At 34.2% G+C, this 18,283-nt stretch overlaps 1 protein-coding gene across 2 annotated transcripts in view; it reads right to left on the bottom strand.

The window, feature by feature from the left end:
* The window catches only part of SOX5 (SRY-box 5), a 674,508-nt gene that overhangs the window by 609,870 nt on the left and 46,355 nt on the right, over window positions 1-18,283 (bottom strand). For both annotated transcript variants that reach the window (XM_011363058.1, XM_011363057.1), the window contains exon 2: window positions 1,251-1,317. The gene's annotated coding sequence lies outside the window, so the exon portion shown is untranslated. The remainder of the gene's footprint in view (window positions 1-1,250; window positions 1,318-18,283) is intronic.

The raw sequence follows: 18,283 nt of genomic DNA on the forward strand, positions 1-18,283 counted from the left end.
GACATACTTATGAACTTAATTACTTGGACATATCATTTTAAATACAGCTTTTTTTTTTTTAGGACCCTTACCATATTTAGCTAAAAGCAGAGACTTGAGCATATACACTGCATCAAATCTACTTGAAATTATTTTCCTTTAAGATGATGGGCAGTGTTCTCTCAATATATACAACAGTAATAATCTGTCTAGTCCCTAATGCTGATGTTCAGAAATCACTAAATCCCTGAAGCATCCAGGGAGAGCTTTAAGCTTAGCTCCTTTCTGAACAAGCCATTTTACTTGGAGAGATGTGATCAGACTAAAGGACAAAGGCATTTATCTCTCTGTGTGATGAAAACTGAAAAACCCACTGGCAATTGCTTGATAGGAGACCTGGATGTGGAGGAGCTAAGTCAAAATCCAGAAGAATTGTGGAAGTGGTAGCACTGGAGGGATAACAGAGAAGGAAAGAATGCTCAAGCTTTTATCAATAACTAAGCAATAGCAGTGAGAGCTGTAATCACTGTTTAAGACAACTGAGAGATTTTCTGAGGCAGAAGGTGAACACAAAGCCACCAATCACTCATAGTAAAACCCAGGGCAATGGGGACTGCAAATATCAGCATGGTTCCAGCTTACTGAGGGTATGACTAGCATTAAACCTTCCAAAATGGCTGACAAATGCTCATAGCAGACCCTTTGACTTTTGAGATCTTTCTATTTACAAAGAAATTATCTGCTTTAATTAACTTTCATTTTACACAAAGTAGTCAACATTCAATACTTAAAATTCCTGTTAGCAAACAGATTGATTCTGAAGAGTGTCAAAAGCTCTTAGAGGTGAACACAAGCCCAGGCAATACAGTAGAAAAAGAAAACTTGACTCACAAGCCAAGTGTTCTCCTATTACAACTACATAATTAATAACATTTTATATGTTTTAAAATTTTGATTTGTAAAAGTTATCAAGAATCCTTCATTTCAAAACAGTTTATATACTATAAAGAATAATAGAAATCAGGGTACTATCTCTAAATCTTATTAAGAAATTTTCTTCTAGTCTTGAAACTTTCTTTAAATTATTTTTTCATCTTCAAATCCTAAAAAGGATACTGAAATGCTGAATTTTTTTATATAAAGTTGTTAGTCATGATTTGTAAAACTGAGAACATACTAAGCACATACAAGAAATAAGAGGCAAGAGACTTAATAACTTCAGAATTAATGGCAAAAGAATGGTCAGCAAATAATAATGAAAATATCCTGACCTGTTCAGTCTCCAAATCCAATCTCTCCCACTCCCGATGTCCTTGATATTATCTATATCTTGCAATACTACAAGAAAAAGAAAAGGAAATAAAAGTTTTTAGCTAGAAATCAAAGTAATTCTAAAATACTGAAAAAATTAAACATCATAAAGAGAGTTAAACAAGATTGCTACTACAAAACTGTGAAAAAAAATTAAGTAGTGTCATCGTAACAATGTTTTTCTAGACCAGATTCATAACCACACAACAATGTCAGACTCATAGTACTGTGCCAGTTAATGGTCGATGAATGAATAATAAATGAACAACTGAAAAACAATTGTTTATCAATGACAGTCAAGATATATTGACAGTTTAAATGTTAAAATATGAGCTAATTATTTTAGAACAATATCAATTATATCACTTTAAAAAATCTTTATATTATTAATTCAGTCATGTAAGCACATGTATGTATGTATATGTAGCCCTGGACCTAGTTTTATTGAGAGAAAAAATTTTACCAACTTTTAGTCCATGATGATTAACTTAGAATATATTTATAATGCAACATAACTTACAGCTACAGTACTTTATGAAAAACATGCTAATGAGCACTTAAGTTTATTAAATACAGGCAAGCATTTATCAAAGCACGGTGGTACATCATACTAGGATAATAAGTTATATAAGAATACAAGGCTTACAAATTCATTGGATAATTTCTAGGTTAAAAACAACAAAAACAGCAAAATAGAAACAGAAACACCCTATTTATACTTAGTCATTTTATCAGAGCCGGACTCAGTGTCATGAAGACCATGGTTTAATCATTGATCTCATAACAGAAGAGCTATATGTTTTTGGAAATTTATCTAACATCTTGAAGAATCTAAAATACAAGTTTACAAGAGAAGTATTGGGGTGGGGGGGACACAAAAATCTATCATACTTAATGGTGAAAGACTGATTGCTTTCCCCCTATGATCAGGAATAAGACAAGGATATCTACTCATACCATTCCGACTTAATACTGTACTAGAGGTTATAGCCAAGTTCATCAGGAAAAAAAAGGAATAAAATACAACCAGATGAAAAGAGAGAAGTAAAATAATTCCTATTTCTACACAACATTTAAAAAAGAAATCCTAAAGAATTAACCAAAAAATAAGAACTAATGAACAAGTTCACTAAGTTTGCAGGATACTTGATCAATGTAAAAAAACGCAATTAAATGTCTGTATACTAGCAATAAACATTCTGTTAATTGCTTTTAGAAAGCAATTCTATTTATAATATTGTGGCAAAGAATAAAATACTTAAGTATAAATTCAATAATAGAGGTAGAAGACTTCTGCATTAAAAACTAAAATACCATTGAAGTAAATAAAATAATATCTACAAAGATGGGTTCTGAAATAAAATAAGTCTTGTTGGAGACCTTAACCTTTAACTCGTGAGATCTAATGCTAACTCCAGAGAGTGTCAGATTGAATTGAATGGTAGGACACTCATTTGATTTCAGAGAATTAGTATTGGAACATAATAGTTTTTTTCAACAAATGGTGCTGGGATAACTGGATATCCACGTGCAAAAGAATGGAATTGCACCCTTACCTCAATACCACACAAAAAATTAAGTAAAAATGGATCACATAACTAAATGTAAGAACTAAAACTATAAAACTCTAAGAAGAAGGCATAAATGTTCATAACCTTGAGTTTGGCAATGGTATCTCAGATATAACACTAGCAGATAAGTAACAAAAGAAAAAATAGATAAATTGAACAACATCAAAATACAAAACATTTGTGCTTCAAAGTATACCATCACGTAAGTGAAAAGACAACCTACAGAATGAGAGAAAATTTTTGGAAGTTATACATCTGATAAGGGACTTATATACAGAATATATAAAGAACTCTTACAACTTTATAACAAAATGTCAAACAGCCCAATTTAAAAATGGGCAGAGAATCTGAATAGACATTTCAACAGAGGAATGTATAAATGACCAATCAGCACAGGAAAGATGTTCAACATCATTAGCCATTAGGCAAAGGCAAACTGAAATCACAATGATATCCTACTTCACATCCACTAGGATGGCTATTTAAAAAAGATAATAACGAGTGCTGGTGAGTATCTAGAAAAATTAAAACTCTCATACATCAGTAATAGAAATGTGAAGCTCTGCAGGTGCTTTGAAAAACAGCTTGGAAATTCTTAAAAGGTTACATAGAGAGTTATCATATAAGCCAGCAATTCTATCCCTATGTATATACACAAGAGAAATGAAACATATGTCCATACAAAAACTTATACAAGAATGTCCATAGAAGCATTATTTAGAATAGCCAAAATGTTGCAGCAACTTAAATGTCCATTGATGGATGAATGGATAAACAAAATTAGGTATATCCATACAATGGAATATTATTCAGCCATAAAAAGAAATAAAATGCATGTTACAATATGAATGAGCATTGAAGACATTATACCAAACAAAAGCCAGTAACAAAAGATAATATATTGTATGATTCCATTTATAAGAAATGTTCAGAATAGGTAAATCTATAGCGACATAAGATTAATGGTTACATAGAGTTACAGAGAAAGGAGACTTGGGGGCATTTGGGGAGTGATTGTTAACAAGGATGGAATTTCTGTCGAATGAAATTGTTCTAAAATTAAATTGTGATAATATTGAGAAATTCCTTCAATTTATTAAACACATTGAATTTCACACTTTAAATGAGTGGATTGTACAGTATATAAATTTTAACTCAATAAAGCAGGTTTTAAAAATTACATAGTATAAAACAAAAATACATTAACACAATCGTATTCTCATTTTTAAAAGGAAAAGTACCCACATTTATCTTGAAAAATCTAACCATGTTAAGATAATAGAAAAAAACTTATATTTTGATAGATTATTCCTTGACAGATAACATTAATAGCATGCTAAGATTAAATATCAATAATAAAATAATAAAAAAATGTTCTACTTTTAAACTAGTCTTCAGAGGTTAGTCTTTCAACAGAGCTCATGTATTATAATACAATCCAAGTATAACTGTCACTTTATCAGGGCTGATAGTGTAAAAAATTGTTTTAATTCAAAGTATGATAATAGTTCAGAATATAATTGTTAAAAATGAGAAATCATGTAGATACTTTAGTGATTTTAAAATTCTCTGTTTAAGAATGGCTTTTGTAAAAGAAAACTGAGCTGCCAAACAAAACTAGATGAGAATGTGAAGAAATACATACTTTAAAAGTAACAAATTTCAGTGATAAAATTGAAGTTTCGCAATTTTATTTAACCTTCAATTTTAATATAAATTCATTTAAAGCAATACTCAGAGGCTGCATTACCCAATTTTATGATAATGAGTTATATGTGTATTCCAGTTATACAACATAGTGTGCTCAATCTCTTTGTTTATTTAATCCACGTTTGACTATTCAAGTATATTTTCTACTGTTGAAATTTAAATAAGGAGTTTCCATTCTCTTCTCCACAGAGTGTGTGCAGGTAAGTTGCACAAGTTGGGGATTTGTTGAATAGCAACCATCTATTCATTTTTCTATTTACTTACTCAACAGAAAGTTAGTAAGTGCTTACCATAAGATATTGTATATGTAGTAAGGTAAAATTGAGAAATAAAAAGAAAACATGTTTTGGGATTACCTGGAATTCAGTTTGAGTTCAGGCCTCAAATTATGGTTGGTAAAACCTTTCTGAAACTCAGTTTCCTCATCTTTAAGGTGAGGATTAACTGAACTAATGTATTTACAGAATCCAATAATAAATGTTAATTTCTCTTCTTTTTGCCTTACTTTAAAAACTAAGAAGATTAATCAGATACAGATTTTGCACTAAGGAATTAACAATATAGCAGATATTATAATGTATTTAAATGAATTAAATAAGATGAAAAGTTATAAAGTGGAAATTTCCAGTGATAATATAAAAAGTGAGATTATCCATCTCTGATACATATAACACGGTATTATCATTATCACTAAATAGACATAGTATTTATATAGTTGATTAGTAAGCTAATTAAATAATTGTCAAGAGAAAATATAGAAGATCAATAATCTTAATTTGTTCCCAGTAAATGCTGAGTAATTGTAAGTAAAGTTTAACCTTATAGAAGAGATGTTTAACTATTGGGTATTGTTCCTTAAGATAAATACAAACGACCACATTTCCTCTGCTAAGAATTTGTTAATTCTTGCTATCCTGGTTCCAGCACTTATACGTGACCACTGAAAAGTTACTTAATATCTTGACTGCTCCATTTCCTGATCATTATATGGGAATTATAATGATGCATGCCTTATAGAATGGTTAATGGAATTAAATGAGTTAATTGCTGTCAAGGGTAAGAGTGCCTGGTCCATCGAGTACCAATGAGTAACATTATAAGTAACTGTTAGATCATCTTATTACTCTTATTATAATCTTTTCATGCCATAGCAAGAATATGTACAGGTATTTTAATTAAATTTAAATTACCATTCAATAGGAAGGTGAAATGTCATAAGGGAAGATTTTTGTATTGAAAAAACTAAGGGCCTTCTATTTATATCAGTCATAGTGGCCAGCAGAATAAATTTCTATGACTGGCCAGTACTGTATCCAGTGCCTTTGTGGTAGGCAGAGAATGAAGAAGAGTTCTCCCTAAGGAAAGTGTGTGTATGTGTTTATAGGGTTGAGAGTTTTCTTTCTAGAAGAATGGGTAGTAGCAAGGAATGCTGGAAGACAAAACAACAGTTGTCTAACCATATTTACTATGTGAAAAGGAATAGCCTTTGTTTCCTGTAATTCAAGTATTCTAATAACTGAACTCAGAAGATGTAAAACAAATAGGCAATTCACAGAAATTTAAAACTCTTCAACTAAAAAGTCCTTACGCTTGAGCCTAGAAGGAGACTCTTTCTCTCACCTTCTGCATCTATATTGGCCATTGAATCATGCTTTTCCCATTTCTTTAATATCTATAAAAGCCGTCTCTTCCTCTCCATTTCCATAGCTATTGCAATTCCCACACCATTGTGCTTCTTACCTTGACTACAATGATACCTTTCTTAACTTCTCTCCTTGCTCCAGTCGGAAACCCTATACATGAGGCAACTTGAGCATGTTCTGTCATTTTTCTCTGCATACTCTTCCCTCAAAACTCAACCTAATTATTTTACCTTCTCAGGGAAGTCTTTCCTGACTCTCCAAGGGATACTGAGGAACTTCTCATTTCACAAGACCTATAAGTGGAAGGTTAGCATACATATGGAAGTACTCAGTTATGGGTTATGCCAAATTACCACAAGGTACTATTATAATATTCCATGCTGGAAAGGTATGGTAAAGTGCAGCCTTTCATATGTGGCTAATGAAAGTTGAAAGTGATTCAATTTTTTAAAGAAAAATTAAATCACATATACCAGCCATATTACACATGTCCATATGTAACATCATTTCTAAGAATATAACACTAATAATTCTAAAAGGAAGAACAATTTATGTTCAAATAAATTCATCTAAGAATTACTGATAGTATAAAAAAAGGAATAAGGCCAAATGGCTAACAATACAGCATTGGTTAAGTAAACTACAGATCATTTCCCTACTAATCTGCTGAGGAAAATGAGTCAGTAATTAGCAGAACCCAGAACCAAATAACATTCCTGTGACTCCAGTGCCCAAAAGTTCCTAAACACTGATTTTGTTCCAAAATATTAATATTCTAAAATATTAATTATGGTAATTAGGCAGAGGATCCGTAGTTTATATAATCAATGATATACACATATTTATATATATACACACACACGGTATAAAAATGACTCAAAGGATAAATGCCAAAACATTACACTGCCACTTTTAGAGTTATAGAAATGTACTTTATTCTTGTTTAATCTACATTTTCTGAATATTTCTCCAATAAATTATATAACTTTCACAATAATAAAAATGCTATTAAGTAGAATAACAAAATTTTCATACAAATTGTATATTGCTATTTAAGTGAGGAGAGGGCTTTACGAAAATTCTGAGTTGGTACTTAGTGTTCTCACAATAACCCCTTCTTCCTCCTTAGCACATAGATGCCCACTAGGCACCATCCAGGTCAGTTTTCTGTGTAGCAGCTAAAAGCATTTAAAAAATATGTATTGCCTTATTTAATTGTGCATTAAAAATTCATTTTTATGCATCAGACACTTTACTAATTCTTCACTTCACAACCACCCTATGAAGTATACATTATTAATACTTAACAAATGAGGTTACTGAGTTGAACTTTTTTTTCCCATGGCCACATGGGCAACAAGTGGCAGAGCTGAGATTTGAACCCAAGATTTCTGACTTGAAAAAGCCATTTTCTTACCAATGGACCACATAGATCTCTTCAAAATACACCTATATACCAATTCCCCATTTTTTTTTCAAGTGTTGGCTAATGTATCAAATGAAGTAATTGTTACTAATATGGAAATGAGCTAGTCAGGTTACAGCGGTGGGGGTTGGAGGGAATACAAGAATTGGAGGCCTCCCTCCATGACCTGTCACTACCTTTTTTTTCTTTTATTTCCTGCATAGCGTTTACCATCTCTAAAACTAGTTTGTTTTTATGACCTTGCCTATTTTGTTCACTGCTTTACCTCGAGCACCAAGAAGAGTGCCTGACTTAGATTGGATTTTAATAAATAATTAGTAGATGAATGAAATACATTCAGGAAACGTGTAAATTCTTCTCTTTGCCATGTGTCTCTTGACACATCTGCTAGCCTCTCAGCTTTTAAACGCCCATTTCTTTAGTGCAATACTGACTAATCAGTTTAACTTCATTCATTCAAAAACTATTGAGCACGTACTATATGTCAGATACTGTTCTAAGCAATATAATAATAGCAGAGAACAAAACAGACAACGAAATCTCTCATTAACCTTATATTCTGATGAATGAAGAAAGACAATAATATAACAATATGTTAGATGGCAACGACTATTTTGGAGACAAAATAGCTTGTGGATTGGAATCTGAGAGGAGGAACTACAATTTTAAGCAGAGTAAGTGAGAAAGAGGGCACTTAAGAAAGGGCAGAGGGATCGAGACATATGCATATTTCATAAAGAACTTTTCAGGCAGTGGGAATAACATGCTGGCACAATTATATTTTCATAGTGGCTGGAATGCAGTGAGTGAATGAAAGAGTAATAGGAAATGAGATCAGGTAAGTGAGAGAGGGACAAGGATGGATTGTGTAAGACCCTGTAGGCCCTTCTGTTGTAACTTGTAGAATACTGTCTTTCATCTCAGAAAAACTAGGAGCCATTGGAGGAGTTTAAGTGGAATATAATGTGCCTTAGTATATAATGTGCCTTAGGTTTTTAATGGGTTCAGTATTTCTCAGTAGGGTTGCTATTGGCATTTTGGGTGGGCAACTCCTCTTTGTCCTATCAAGCACATGGCAGGTCATTTAGCATCTATCTCTAAATTTAGCCCACTAAATGCCAGTAGTAATCCCCAGATCTTTTGACAACCATTTACTTCCAGAACTATATTAAGAATAGACTGAGGGAAGGTATAAATGTAGATTCTTTAATATTCCAGGCAATAGTTTATGTTATCTTGAGCTAGAGTAGCAATGGTGAATTAGAAATATATTTTTGCAGATAGGATTTATCAATGGATTAGATGTGTGTGAGTGAGTGAAAGCTAGAAGTCAAGGATAACTCCCAGGTGTTTGGAATGAGCAAATAGAAGGATAGAGTCGCTATTTACCAAAACTGTGAAGATTAAAAGTGGATGGAGCAGATTTGGTGAAGTAATCAGGCACTTAGGACACATTAATAACTACTATGGAAACATAGATATCCATGTTTTATCCAAGAATTTTGTAAATGAGGTAATGGGAACTAGTTCTGAACTGATGGATTTGTTAGAGTGTATTTTATTGAGGAATAGAGTTACAGAAATAAACATTAGATAAATAAATGAATAAATGATTACTGATAACCAATAGTAACCTATTAGCTATTTTAAGCAATTCAATTATGTCATGAAAAGGTTTTTATGTTTACTTGTTTGTTTATTAACTTTAATATAACTCAAAGGAATGAATCTAATAGTGGACTTTTAAACCATAAATGGTGTGTGAATAGGCAGGCTTTTAAAACTGTTAAAATCCCACCAGGTCCATATTGTTTGGACTAGACGTCCCACAGTGAGATTAGGTTCAGTCTTGGGAAAACAGTGGATGCCAAAACTGTCCCGTACCTCATACTGACTAAACACCATTATTTCCAACACTAGGGAGTCGATTGGTAGATATATACAACCTTTTCTACACTCATGATCAATTTAAGGATTTCCAAGGAAATCTTGGATCCAGACATTGTTTAGACAATGGGTAGACTTGAGTTATTCTTCCATGGATGGGAGAAATTAGCTGAATCAACACAACGTACTGATTGACACAAACGTACATTTTAGAGCTGACGGGAGGAAGTATCCAATTGCATCACTGCTGTAACCTTTCCCCTAGCAACAGCATTATGCCTACTCATAAGAGTAAAAAGCAGCATTTGGACAGCAATGCTCATAAAAATGTGACGTTTCTCCCAAAATATTTGAATACTTTGAATAACCAAACTCATATAGTCAGAAAACTTTCATTCTCTTTGAATTTATATCACATTCATGAAAATTCTCTCTCAACATTTTCTATTAACATTCTCTCGAATAGATACGGGTGAGATATTTACATTCCAAAAGAAGTCCCTGCACACACATGTACACATGAATGTACTTTATTACCTCCAGAACATGGTATCATTTTCCAGACTGACTTGGCCTACTGTCACATAACCTCTTTCTCTCTAGAAATATTAGTGGAAGGGAAGTGAATGAAATTCTTCAGTCAAGGTATACCTTCAATCAGCAGTTAGCTGAAGAAGTGAGAAGGTACATGCAAAGGTGGTCGCTTGAACAACAATGGGAAGGAATGTGATCAAGAAGTAGCAGTGCCAGATTCCCCATGGATTCCACATTGCTGTTTCACTGGAAGGACATAGTAGTGTGTCATAATGAATTACCATTAATTTGAGCCAGCAGTACTGTTAGATTGAGCCTGGAAACCCAGGATGTCAAACAGTGCCTGCAAGATCATCTAATGAGAGGACAAGGCTGCTTCAGAAGCGTCGCTTCACTCAATTAGTGGACAAGGCTTTTAATGCTGCTCTGCACAACTAAAGCAATTTTGATTACTTAGAACTAAGTCTCCATTTAGAATGTTTCAGAAGCTAAAACAGGGTGGTATTTTTAAAATATAATTTATCTTGAGAGTATTTGAATGGTAATAAGCTATTTGAAAGCCAATCACATTATTTCCTATTTTTCCCTAAGTAATATTGAAATATATTTTTTAAAAGTTCAAATGATAGAATTTACTCTAGCAAATGAAATGTAAATAAGATATCAAATGATTAAGAATATGCTGAGGGTCTGTGTGTGTGTGTGTGTGTGTGCGTGTGTATGCAGGCACTATGTGTGTCTCTCTGTGCCAGAATTACAGTTGGTGAATTTCATTTCATCAGCCAACATTATCGGGAGGGTTGCATATTTATTCTATATATCTACATTAAAAAAAAATTCCAGATCTTGCCTTCTTTGGCTGGGAGGACATATATTTCACAGCTTTTGATATGGGGAATTGACGTTTCCACTTTATTATTTTTTTCACCATGTCACTGCATGATGAAAAGCACAGATATGTGCAATGGTACAAATTTCTTTAATAATGTGATCACTGACTTATCTCATAACTAAAGCCTTATCCTAATAGAGGCTACTTAGGCTTAGTAAATTCCCTTCATTCTCCTCACAAACATACCGGGTAGTAGTCACTCGATACCTCACTCCAGTCATCATCTTGCTTTCTAACTACACAGCGTGTTTAATTCTCAAACTATGTAAAATTCTATGAAATTTTGCCTACTTAATTAGGAGGTCATCAGATAAAAGGAATTGCTACAGTGCAAGACACACAATAGGTGCCAATAAATTTTTGTTAAATCGAACACAAATTCTATGTGGATAAAGAAAGTGAATTTCATGATGACACACCCATGTTCCCCCTTCCTCTGCTTCCCTCAGATGAACAGCAACACCAGAAGCAAAAGATGAGAACATAAATCTATAGCTATACCTTACCATTGCCAAAATCAGGGTTATTTTTCTAGAAATAAAAAATTGCCTAAAGTAGGTCCAATACAAATCTATTCTTAAGTGATACATATCTTCACATCTTTGTTTTATAAAAGAGCTACATGACCAAGTTGAATCAGAGTCATGCAGGAGAGAAGTTAGGAAAATGTTTAAAACTTTCTTAAATACTTTGGGCCACTGGAAATCCCATTAATTTAATAAGTTAATAATTATCGGACCTTTTTTGTTTTTCTTTTCCATAGTCATATTTCATTTTCTTAAAATAATTTTAATAATCCTTTCTTGTCTCCAAAAGGGTGAACTCCAAAAGCATGTTATACTCCCAGGGAGCTTGTTGCATATTAGTAGAAAATGAAACATTATAGACATTGCGTAGTAAATGAAAATTAAAGAGAAAAAAACAATATGGCTCAGGAAGCAAGTAATACTTCCTATAACGAGTTGTGTTTTTTAATAATTATAATGACTTTAGAAACTGGCAAAGAATATACACTGATTCTATATCTCCATTGTCCCCCAAATACATGATATGAAATCACATCATTGACTCAATTACTGCCAAAGTAGAGAAAACTATTAATAACTTCATCTATTCTTCTATCTTGTCAAAGGAGTAGCATGAGAAAAAGAGAAGGGATTCCTGTTCGTTGTAGGAATTAAATAAAAATAAAATTTCAGGATTAAATTTAATGGGAAATTTTCAGTAATATATACAAGCCAGTAGGTACAAATTTCTTAAATGCTTCCCCCTTCACTTCCTCTTTGTTCTTTAGTGGAGTATTGGTCCAAAGTACCATTAACAATGATTACCATTCAGCTTTCCATCAGTGTTAGTATCTATCACAAATATTTTTCCATACTTGCTGATTAAATTTTATTTTTGAATATATATATATATATGATATTTGCATGGTTCAAAAGTCAAAACTATACATAAAGGTAACTTTAAGGAAGCTTACTCCCAACCATATCCCTTCTATTCAGTCCCACACATTATATTAATTATTTTCATTAATTCTGACTTATCCTTCCTGTATTATTTTTTGTAAAAATAACCAAATGTATGAAATTATTATTTGCCCTCTTTCTTATGCAAAAGGCAGCACACTCTATACTCTGTCTCCATATTAGTGTATAGAGATCTTCACTATTTTTTATAACTGCATGATACGTCATCATATGCGGAAACTTCAATTTATTCAACAGACCTTTTATAGATGGAAATTTAGGTTATTTCCAATATTTGACCATTGCAAATAATGTTACAATTAATAACCCAGATGAGTAATTTTTTAAATCCTCATATCATTCTCAGAAAACTACTGGTGGGTAAGAGGTTTGCTTTAGTCTACTTTAGCTGGTGTCAGCTGCATCCACATTTCTGATATGAGAGAGGAGTAAGATTGGAAAGACTGAATTACCTTTGATGCTTTCATTATGGCTTAGTCTTGAATTTTATCTGAAGATAAATATAGTCTCTGTGAATAAATTAATTATGAAATAGTCTTAGTGGATATTAAGGAAATGAAAATATATTTTAGAACTTTTCTATTTTTCTTCATTTCACAGGACTTTGAGACCTTAAACTAATATAAACCCACTAGGAATCATAAAAACATAAGAGCCAGAAAATATTCTCCTGTGTATAAACATCTTTGTAGCAAGGAGCAACCTTTAACTCTCCTTAAATTTAGAAGTCATATTAAGGGCTTGAAAATAGTGAGGGATAAAATTAATTGATGAATGAATCTACTTGATCCAACAGAAATCTGACACAAAAGTTTGGGAACAGTTTCCAGGAAATATAAGCCTGAGTTAGAGTTCTAAAGGCAGGCAGATTTGTTTAGCTTTTCTCCACTCTTCCCAAAATGGGGCAGCTTATAGATAATGCCGAGACTATCTCTGTTGCAGTCTCAATGTAATGGATAGACATGGATCTCGTTTTGTGACTTGAGGTCACTGTGTATCCAACAACACATTCCTTTCTGTTGTCATAACTGTTATAGGAATGATGACTAACGGCCTTGTGGAAGAGTAGAGATTAGACAACAAGCCCAGAGAAAACTTCCAGGACCAAGAGGATGTACTGAACAACTGTCCGTGAGGCATCCCATTCTCACTGGATGGACCGGAGATTCCTCAGGGTGGTAAGGTAGGAGGAAAGAAAAAAGGAATGCTTGTGTTAGTGCTTGCTGAAAAATAAGGGTCTGAGAAATCTCTGAGAAACCCAAGAGGGAGGTAAAATTCACCTTAGCTAAGAATACTGTTTATTTTACCTTTGCCCTTGGAGTTGACTAAAGTACAACTAATGCTCCGAGGAAAGGCTGAAGATTCCAATAAAGAATATAAAATAGGTTAACACTTTTGCATGCAGCAATAGTTGATTGATTTTTATTACCAAGTTTTTTATTCACTTGTATCATTTTTAATTCGAATATCTGATTCATCTGTATTATTTAAGAGAGGAAAAAATGGGGTGTAGATGGCCCCCTTAAGCATCAAATCATGCTAACATGAGCATTTTGTTGTGTCATCATCTCATTATCGCATGCAAGGCATTAATTGAAGCACCTCATTTAAGGTGGGAAAGGGCTTTGCTAAAGGAAGATGTTCAGCACAGTACCCTCCAATGAGTATTGTCATCTCAAATCATTTTTAGATGTAGGTGGAATGTAACTAAGTAAAATGTGAACATTTATTAAGTTTATTTATCAATAAATTACATGTTTCATTTTTTAAAGTTTCTGTAGTCACAGTCTTATCAAATTTTCTCTAAAACTGTACTGTCACATAGTATTATATATGTATACTGAACATTTCATTTTTAAAAGGCATCCCAGAGAGACGAGATGTGGATGAGTGTGAAGGGTAGATCTGGGGAACCAAATGGGTGCAGATGCCTCCATTGACAAAGGAAAAAGACATATGGCTTCCTTCCTTGTCGGTGTGCCTGGGGCTCAGAGAGAGCTCTAGATTTCCCGGTGACAACGTTTCTGCTTACAAGCTCCACTGGGAAGATATTTTGTATGCCACAGAAAACCAAGATGTTTGCATTCCCACCAATCCAGGGATAAGGCATTTTCCTCATACAGACACAAAACATACAGTATATGAATGTTTAATGGAGGCTAAAACTGGGAGAGGAACAGAAAACAAGAACAGAGCAGGTTAAAAAAATATCTGGTTTCTCTCTATCAAAATACTAATTAAAATTCATGTTCATGGGAATGATTATACATATGTTTTTGAACTAAAAGTCTAACCTGGCACTATTTTTTGGCCTTATTTTTGTGACAACATTTTTGTCCATATGGCATGAAGTGAATCATTTTACATCTTTTTTTAAGCTCTATGTGTTTTTCTTGTTGTCTATTCCCTCTTCTCCCACCACACACACACTGGCAGCCGCTACCAAGTTACCAAATGCCAACTCAACCCTGCAAGCTGGCTGCATGAAGCTATATAGTACTGGCATTTTCCTTTCTTTGCAGAAATATTCCCATTCTCTCTCCTCTTTCCTCTCTCCCCTCTTCCCTCCCTTCCTCTTTCTCCATCTCCATCTCCTTCTCTTTCTCTCTCTCTCTCTCTCTCTCTCTCTCTCTCTCTCTTTCACACACACACACACACACACACACACACACACACACTCACACGCACACACACAAAGCACTGAAGCATCCTGCATATTTCTCCTTCATTTCCATGCTAATCTTTCAATTTCACAGGATTCTGCCCAGCACCAGTGTGTGTGCAGCATTGCTGCTGGTCTGTGGAGTGCCACACCAGCTTATTTAGTGCTTCTCTCCTGGCCTTTCTGTATGGCACTATGACAATTAGTGGTTTATTTAAGAACTGTTATAAATTAATTGTTAATCAAGCCCATGTAATTAGTTTAGTCAGAGCAAAGTACAAAAACCAGGTTGTCCATTGATCTCATTTCTTTTTCTTTTCTTTTTTCCTTTCTTTTTCTTTCCTTTCTTTCTTTCTTTCTTTCTTTCTTTCTTTCTTTCTTTCTTTCTTTCTTTCTCTCCCTCCCTTCCTCCCTCCCTCCCTCCCTTCCTTCCTTCCTTCCTTCCTTTTTCTTTTTCTTTTTCTTCCTTTTTCTCCTCTTCTTTCCTTCCTCCCTCTCTTTCTTTTTCCCTTCCTTCCTTCCTTCCTTCCTTTCTTCTTTTCTTACTCAGAATAATCCATGCTCCTGCTTTTTCAGACAGAAGAATGCTTATCTGCAGCACAGCCACACTGTCTACCCATTTGGATGTTGGATGGCATACATTTAGTACATGTGCTGCTTCCACCAGTATCAGGCACTGCTGAGTTTGTGTAGAAGGGCAGCAACTCCACCTAACAAATGTAACTTTAACAACAGTAAAACAGCCTAATAGCTTTGCATGCCAGGGGGCTAATGTGGCGGGCCATTTACTGCTGCACTAAATAGCCCCGGTTTGATTCTCATTGCCAAGTGTCGAACTGAGAATTGCAAGGCAAGAGTAGCTCCTAATTCATTAGATAAAGGGGGTCATTGCTCATAGGGCTAGAGAAACTGTAGAAGGATAAGGAATTGAATAAAGCATTCACCTTTCAAACCAAGGCTACCTGTGGTCTGGGACAGCAGAGTCACTGAAACACGAGAGCTCTGTTCCTTGCTCTCATATGCCAATGTAACTTTGGGTAAGTTTGCTTTATTTTGCAGCATTCACCTGGAAAAAAGCTAGAAGGGCGGGGGGGGGGCGGTGTGTGTGGAATCTCAACTGAAGCTATTATTTATTATTTGTAAATCACTCTGATACCCTTGGAACAAAAGCAACACCTTAAGAACAGAGTATGATTAGCCTTGACTATAAAATAAATCACTATGGAGATGACTCTGACAGCTATTCTGCCTCATGTGCCCTGGAAAAGTTGCTGTGGACAGTTGTGACCTTGCTAATAGGCTGGGCAGGAAAGAGACTGCTAGAAAAGGGAGACCAAAATTCTTGTTAGCATTGTTATATCTCATAATATTGTCTTTCCTTTATTCCTTTTTGTTTTTCTTTCAGGCAGTTATGAAGACTTCTAAGTTCAAACTGCCCTGAATAGTCAAGGTAAGGTTATATGGACGAAATAATTCCCTTATCTTGTTTTTTCATTAGAAAAAAAATCAAAAATTTCAAATGAGATCTCTAAAATGGGACATCTTTATTTCCTGAACATTAGCTCTAAAACAACCGATTTCTCTAATTCCTGCCATCAGTCAGATTGGCCTTGAATTACCTCCCAATAGGCCTCCCATGTGCTTCTAGATGAGAGTGTGTAATGGGGGATCTGTTAATTAACTAGAAGCAAAGTTGCTCGGTGGGGATCAAACACTGGATACGTCCTAAAACTCCCACAGAGAAGATGAAATGCAGCGCAAACTTTAAAGACTTCCCGTCATTAGCTGAGACCTTGCTGCTCCTGGCCCAGACCCCTCCTGTTTCAGAGAACAATGAGGACAATGATGGCAGAAATGAAATAGTGCAGCCAGGGACAAAGGAACTAGCTATTTACCCGCAGAAAAAGAAAGAAAAGGGGGAGGGGGAGAAAAAGGGAGAACTTTCTTTTTCTGTGGTTCTTGTCTACTTTTAATTAATTTATGACTACCAGGGACTCGCACAGAGAGCACACCCAAACACACTGTACCAGAGCACAGTGTTAATATATGTAACATCTACTATTTACTTCCAGGAAAAGTGCACCCACTGTGGAGAAAGGGACGCTGAGGAAGGAGAGAGAGAACAGGATGGAATCAATGAAAAACGACAAATTGTTGGACTGAATTTTCACTCTTAGGATCAGGGTTCAAATCGGAAGATTACAAAAACAAAAGAAAACAAAGCAATACTTTCCCAGGAGTAATAAATCCATTTAGATCAGCTCTCAATCACAGTAAAATACAGGAATTGTGCTTTAAAAGAGAACTCAAGTTTTGTAATTTTCAGAGGCCTCCTGATAATGACCATATAACTATACAAATATATTTTATCAATAGCAAAACCAGTCATGTTGACTTGTTGTACTTTCCCATTGCTTGACAAGATATAAATAGAAAAAAAATATATACTGAAAATTGAGCAAACTATTGAGTAACAAAACCTGACTACTAAAGAACCTCATCTTCATTTTATATTCTGTATTTTTGCAAAATTCAAATCAGGAGCCTTTCCTTATACCTAAAGTGCAAGAATTCAACAGGATTAAGAGAACGAATAGAACACCAATAAGGGTCACAGAGAAGAAGGAAGCCTTGGCTCTCTCTGCTTCAGATTGAAGCTCTTACTTTAAGATGGACCAGTAGGATAAAGGGAGCCATTATTTACAGGGGCTGGTTGCTCTGCTCTCTGTCTTCAAATTTTAGTTGAAATGGCCACACTAGAATTATTTTCTTTTTAAAGCTCAGTGACAAGATTTACACCTCTGTTTTCAAATCACATGTTTAGAACAATCAGTGGAAACTCCTCAAATGGATGAAACAAGAAAATCCCCCAGGACTGTTTTGTGACTGCTTCCCTTACTTCTCATTTTTTTAATAAAAAGGGTTTAAAATTAATAAGCTCAACTACAAACTCAAGTCTAGGGAAAAAAATTCTTAAGTATATAGTTCAACCAACTGAAAATACTATATAATCAAAAGGCAATGTATATTAGAGGTTTATGTTAGCTGTACATTATAACCAGTGTGTGTGTATATATATATGTGTGTGCATATATGTGTGTGTGTGTGTGTGTGTATAAACTCCACCTTGAAATGGAAGACACGTTGTCAATTAAGACTCTTACCTACTGTTTTCACT

This window comes from Pteropus vampyrus, unplaced genomic scaffold (genome assembly GCF_000151845.1).
Source record: "Pteropus vampyrus isolate Shadow unplaced genomic scaffold, Pvam_2.0 Scaffold82, whole genome shotgun sequence".
NCBI lineage: Eukaryota > Metazoa > Chordata > Mammalia > Chiroptera > Pteropodidae > Pteropus > Pteropus vampyrus.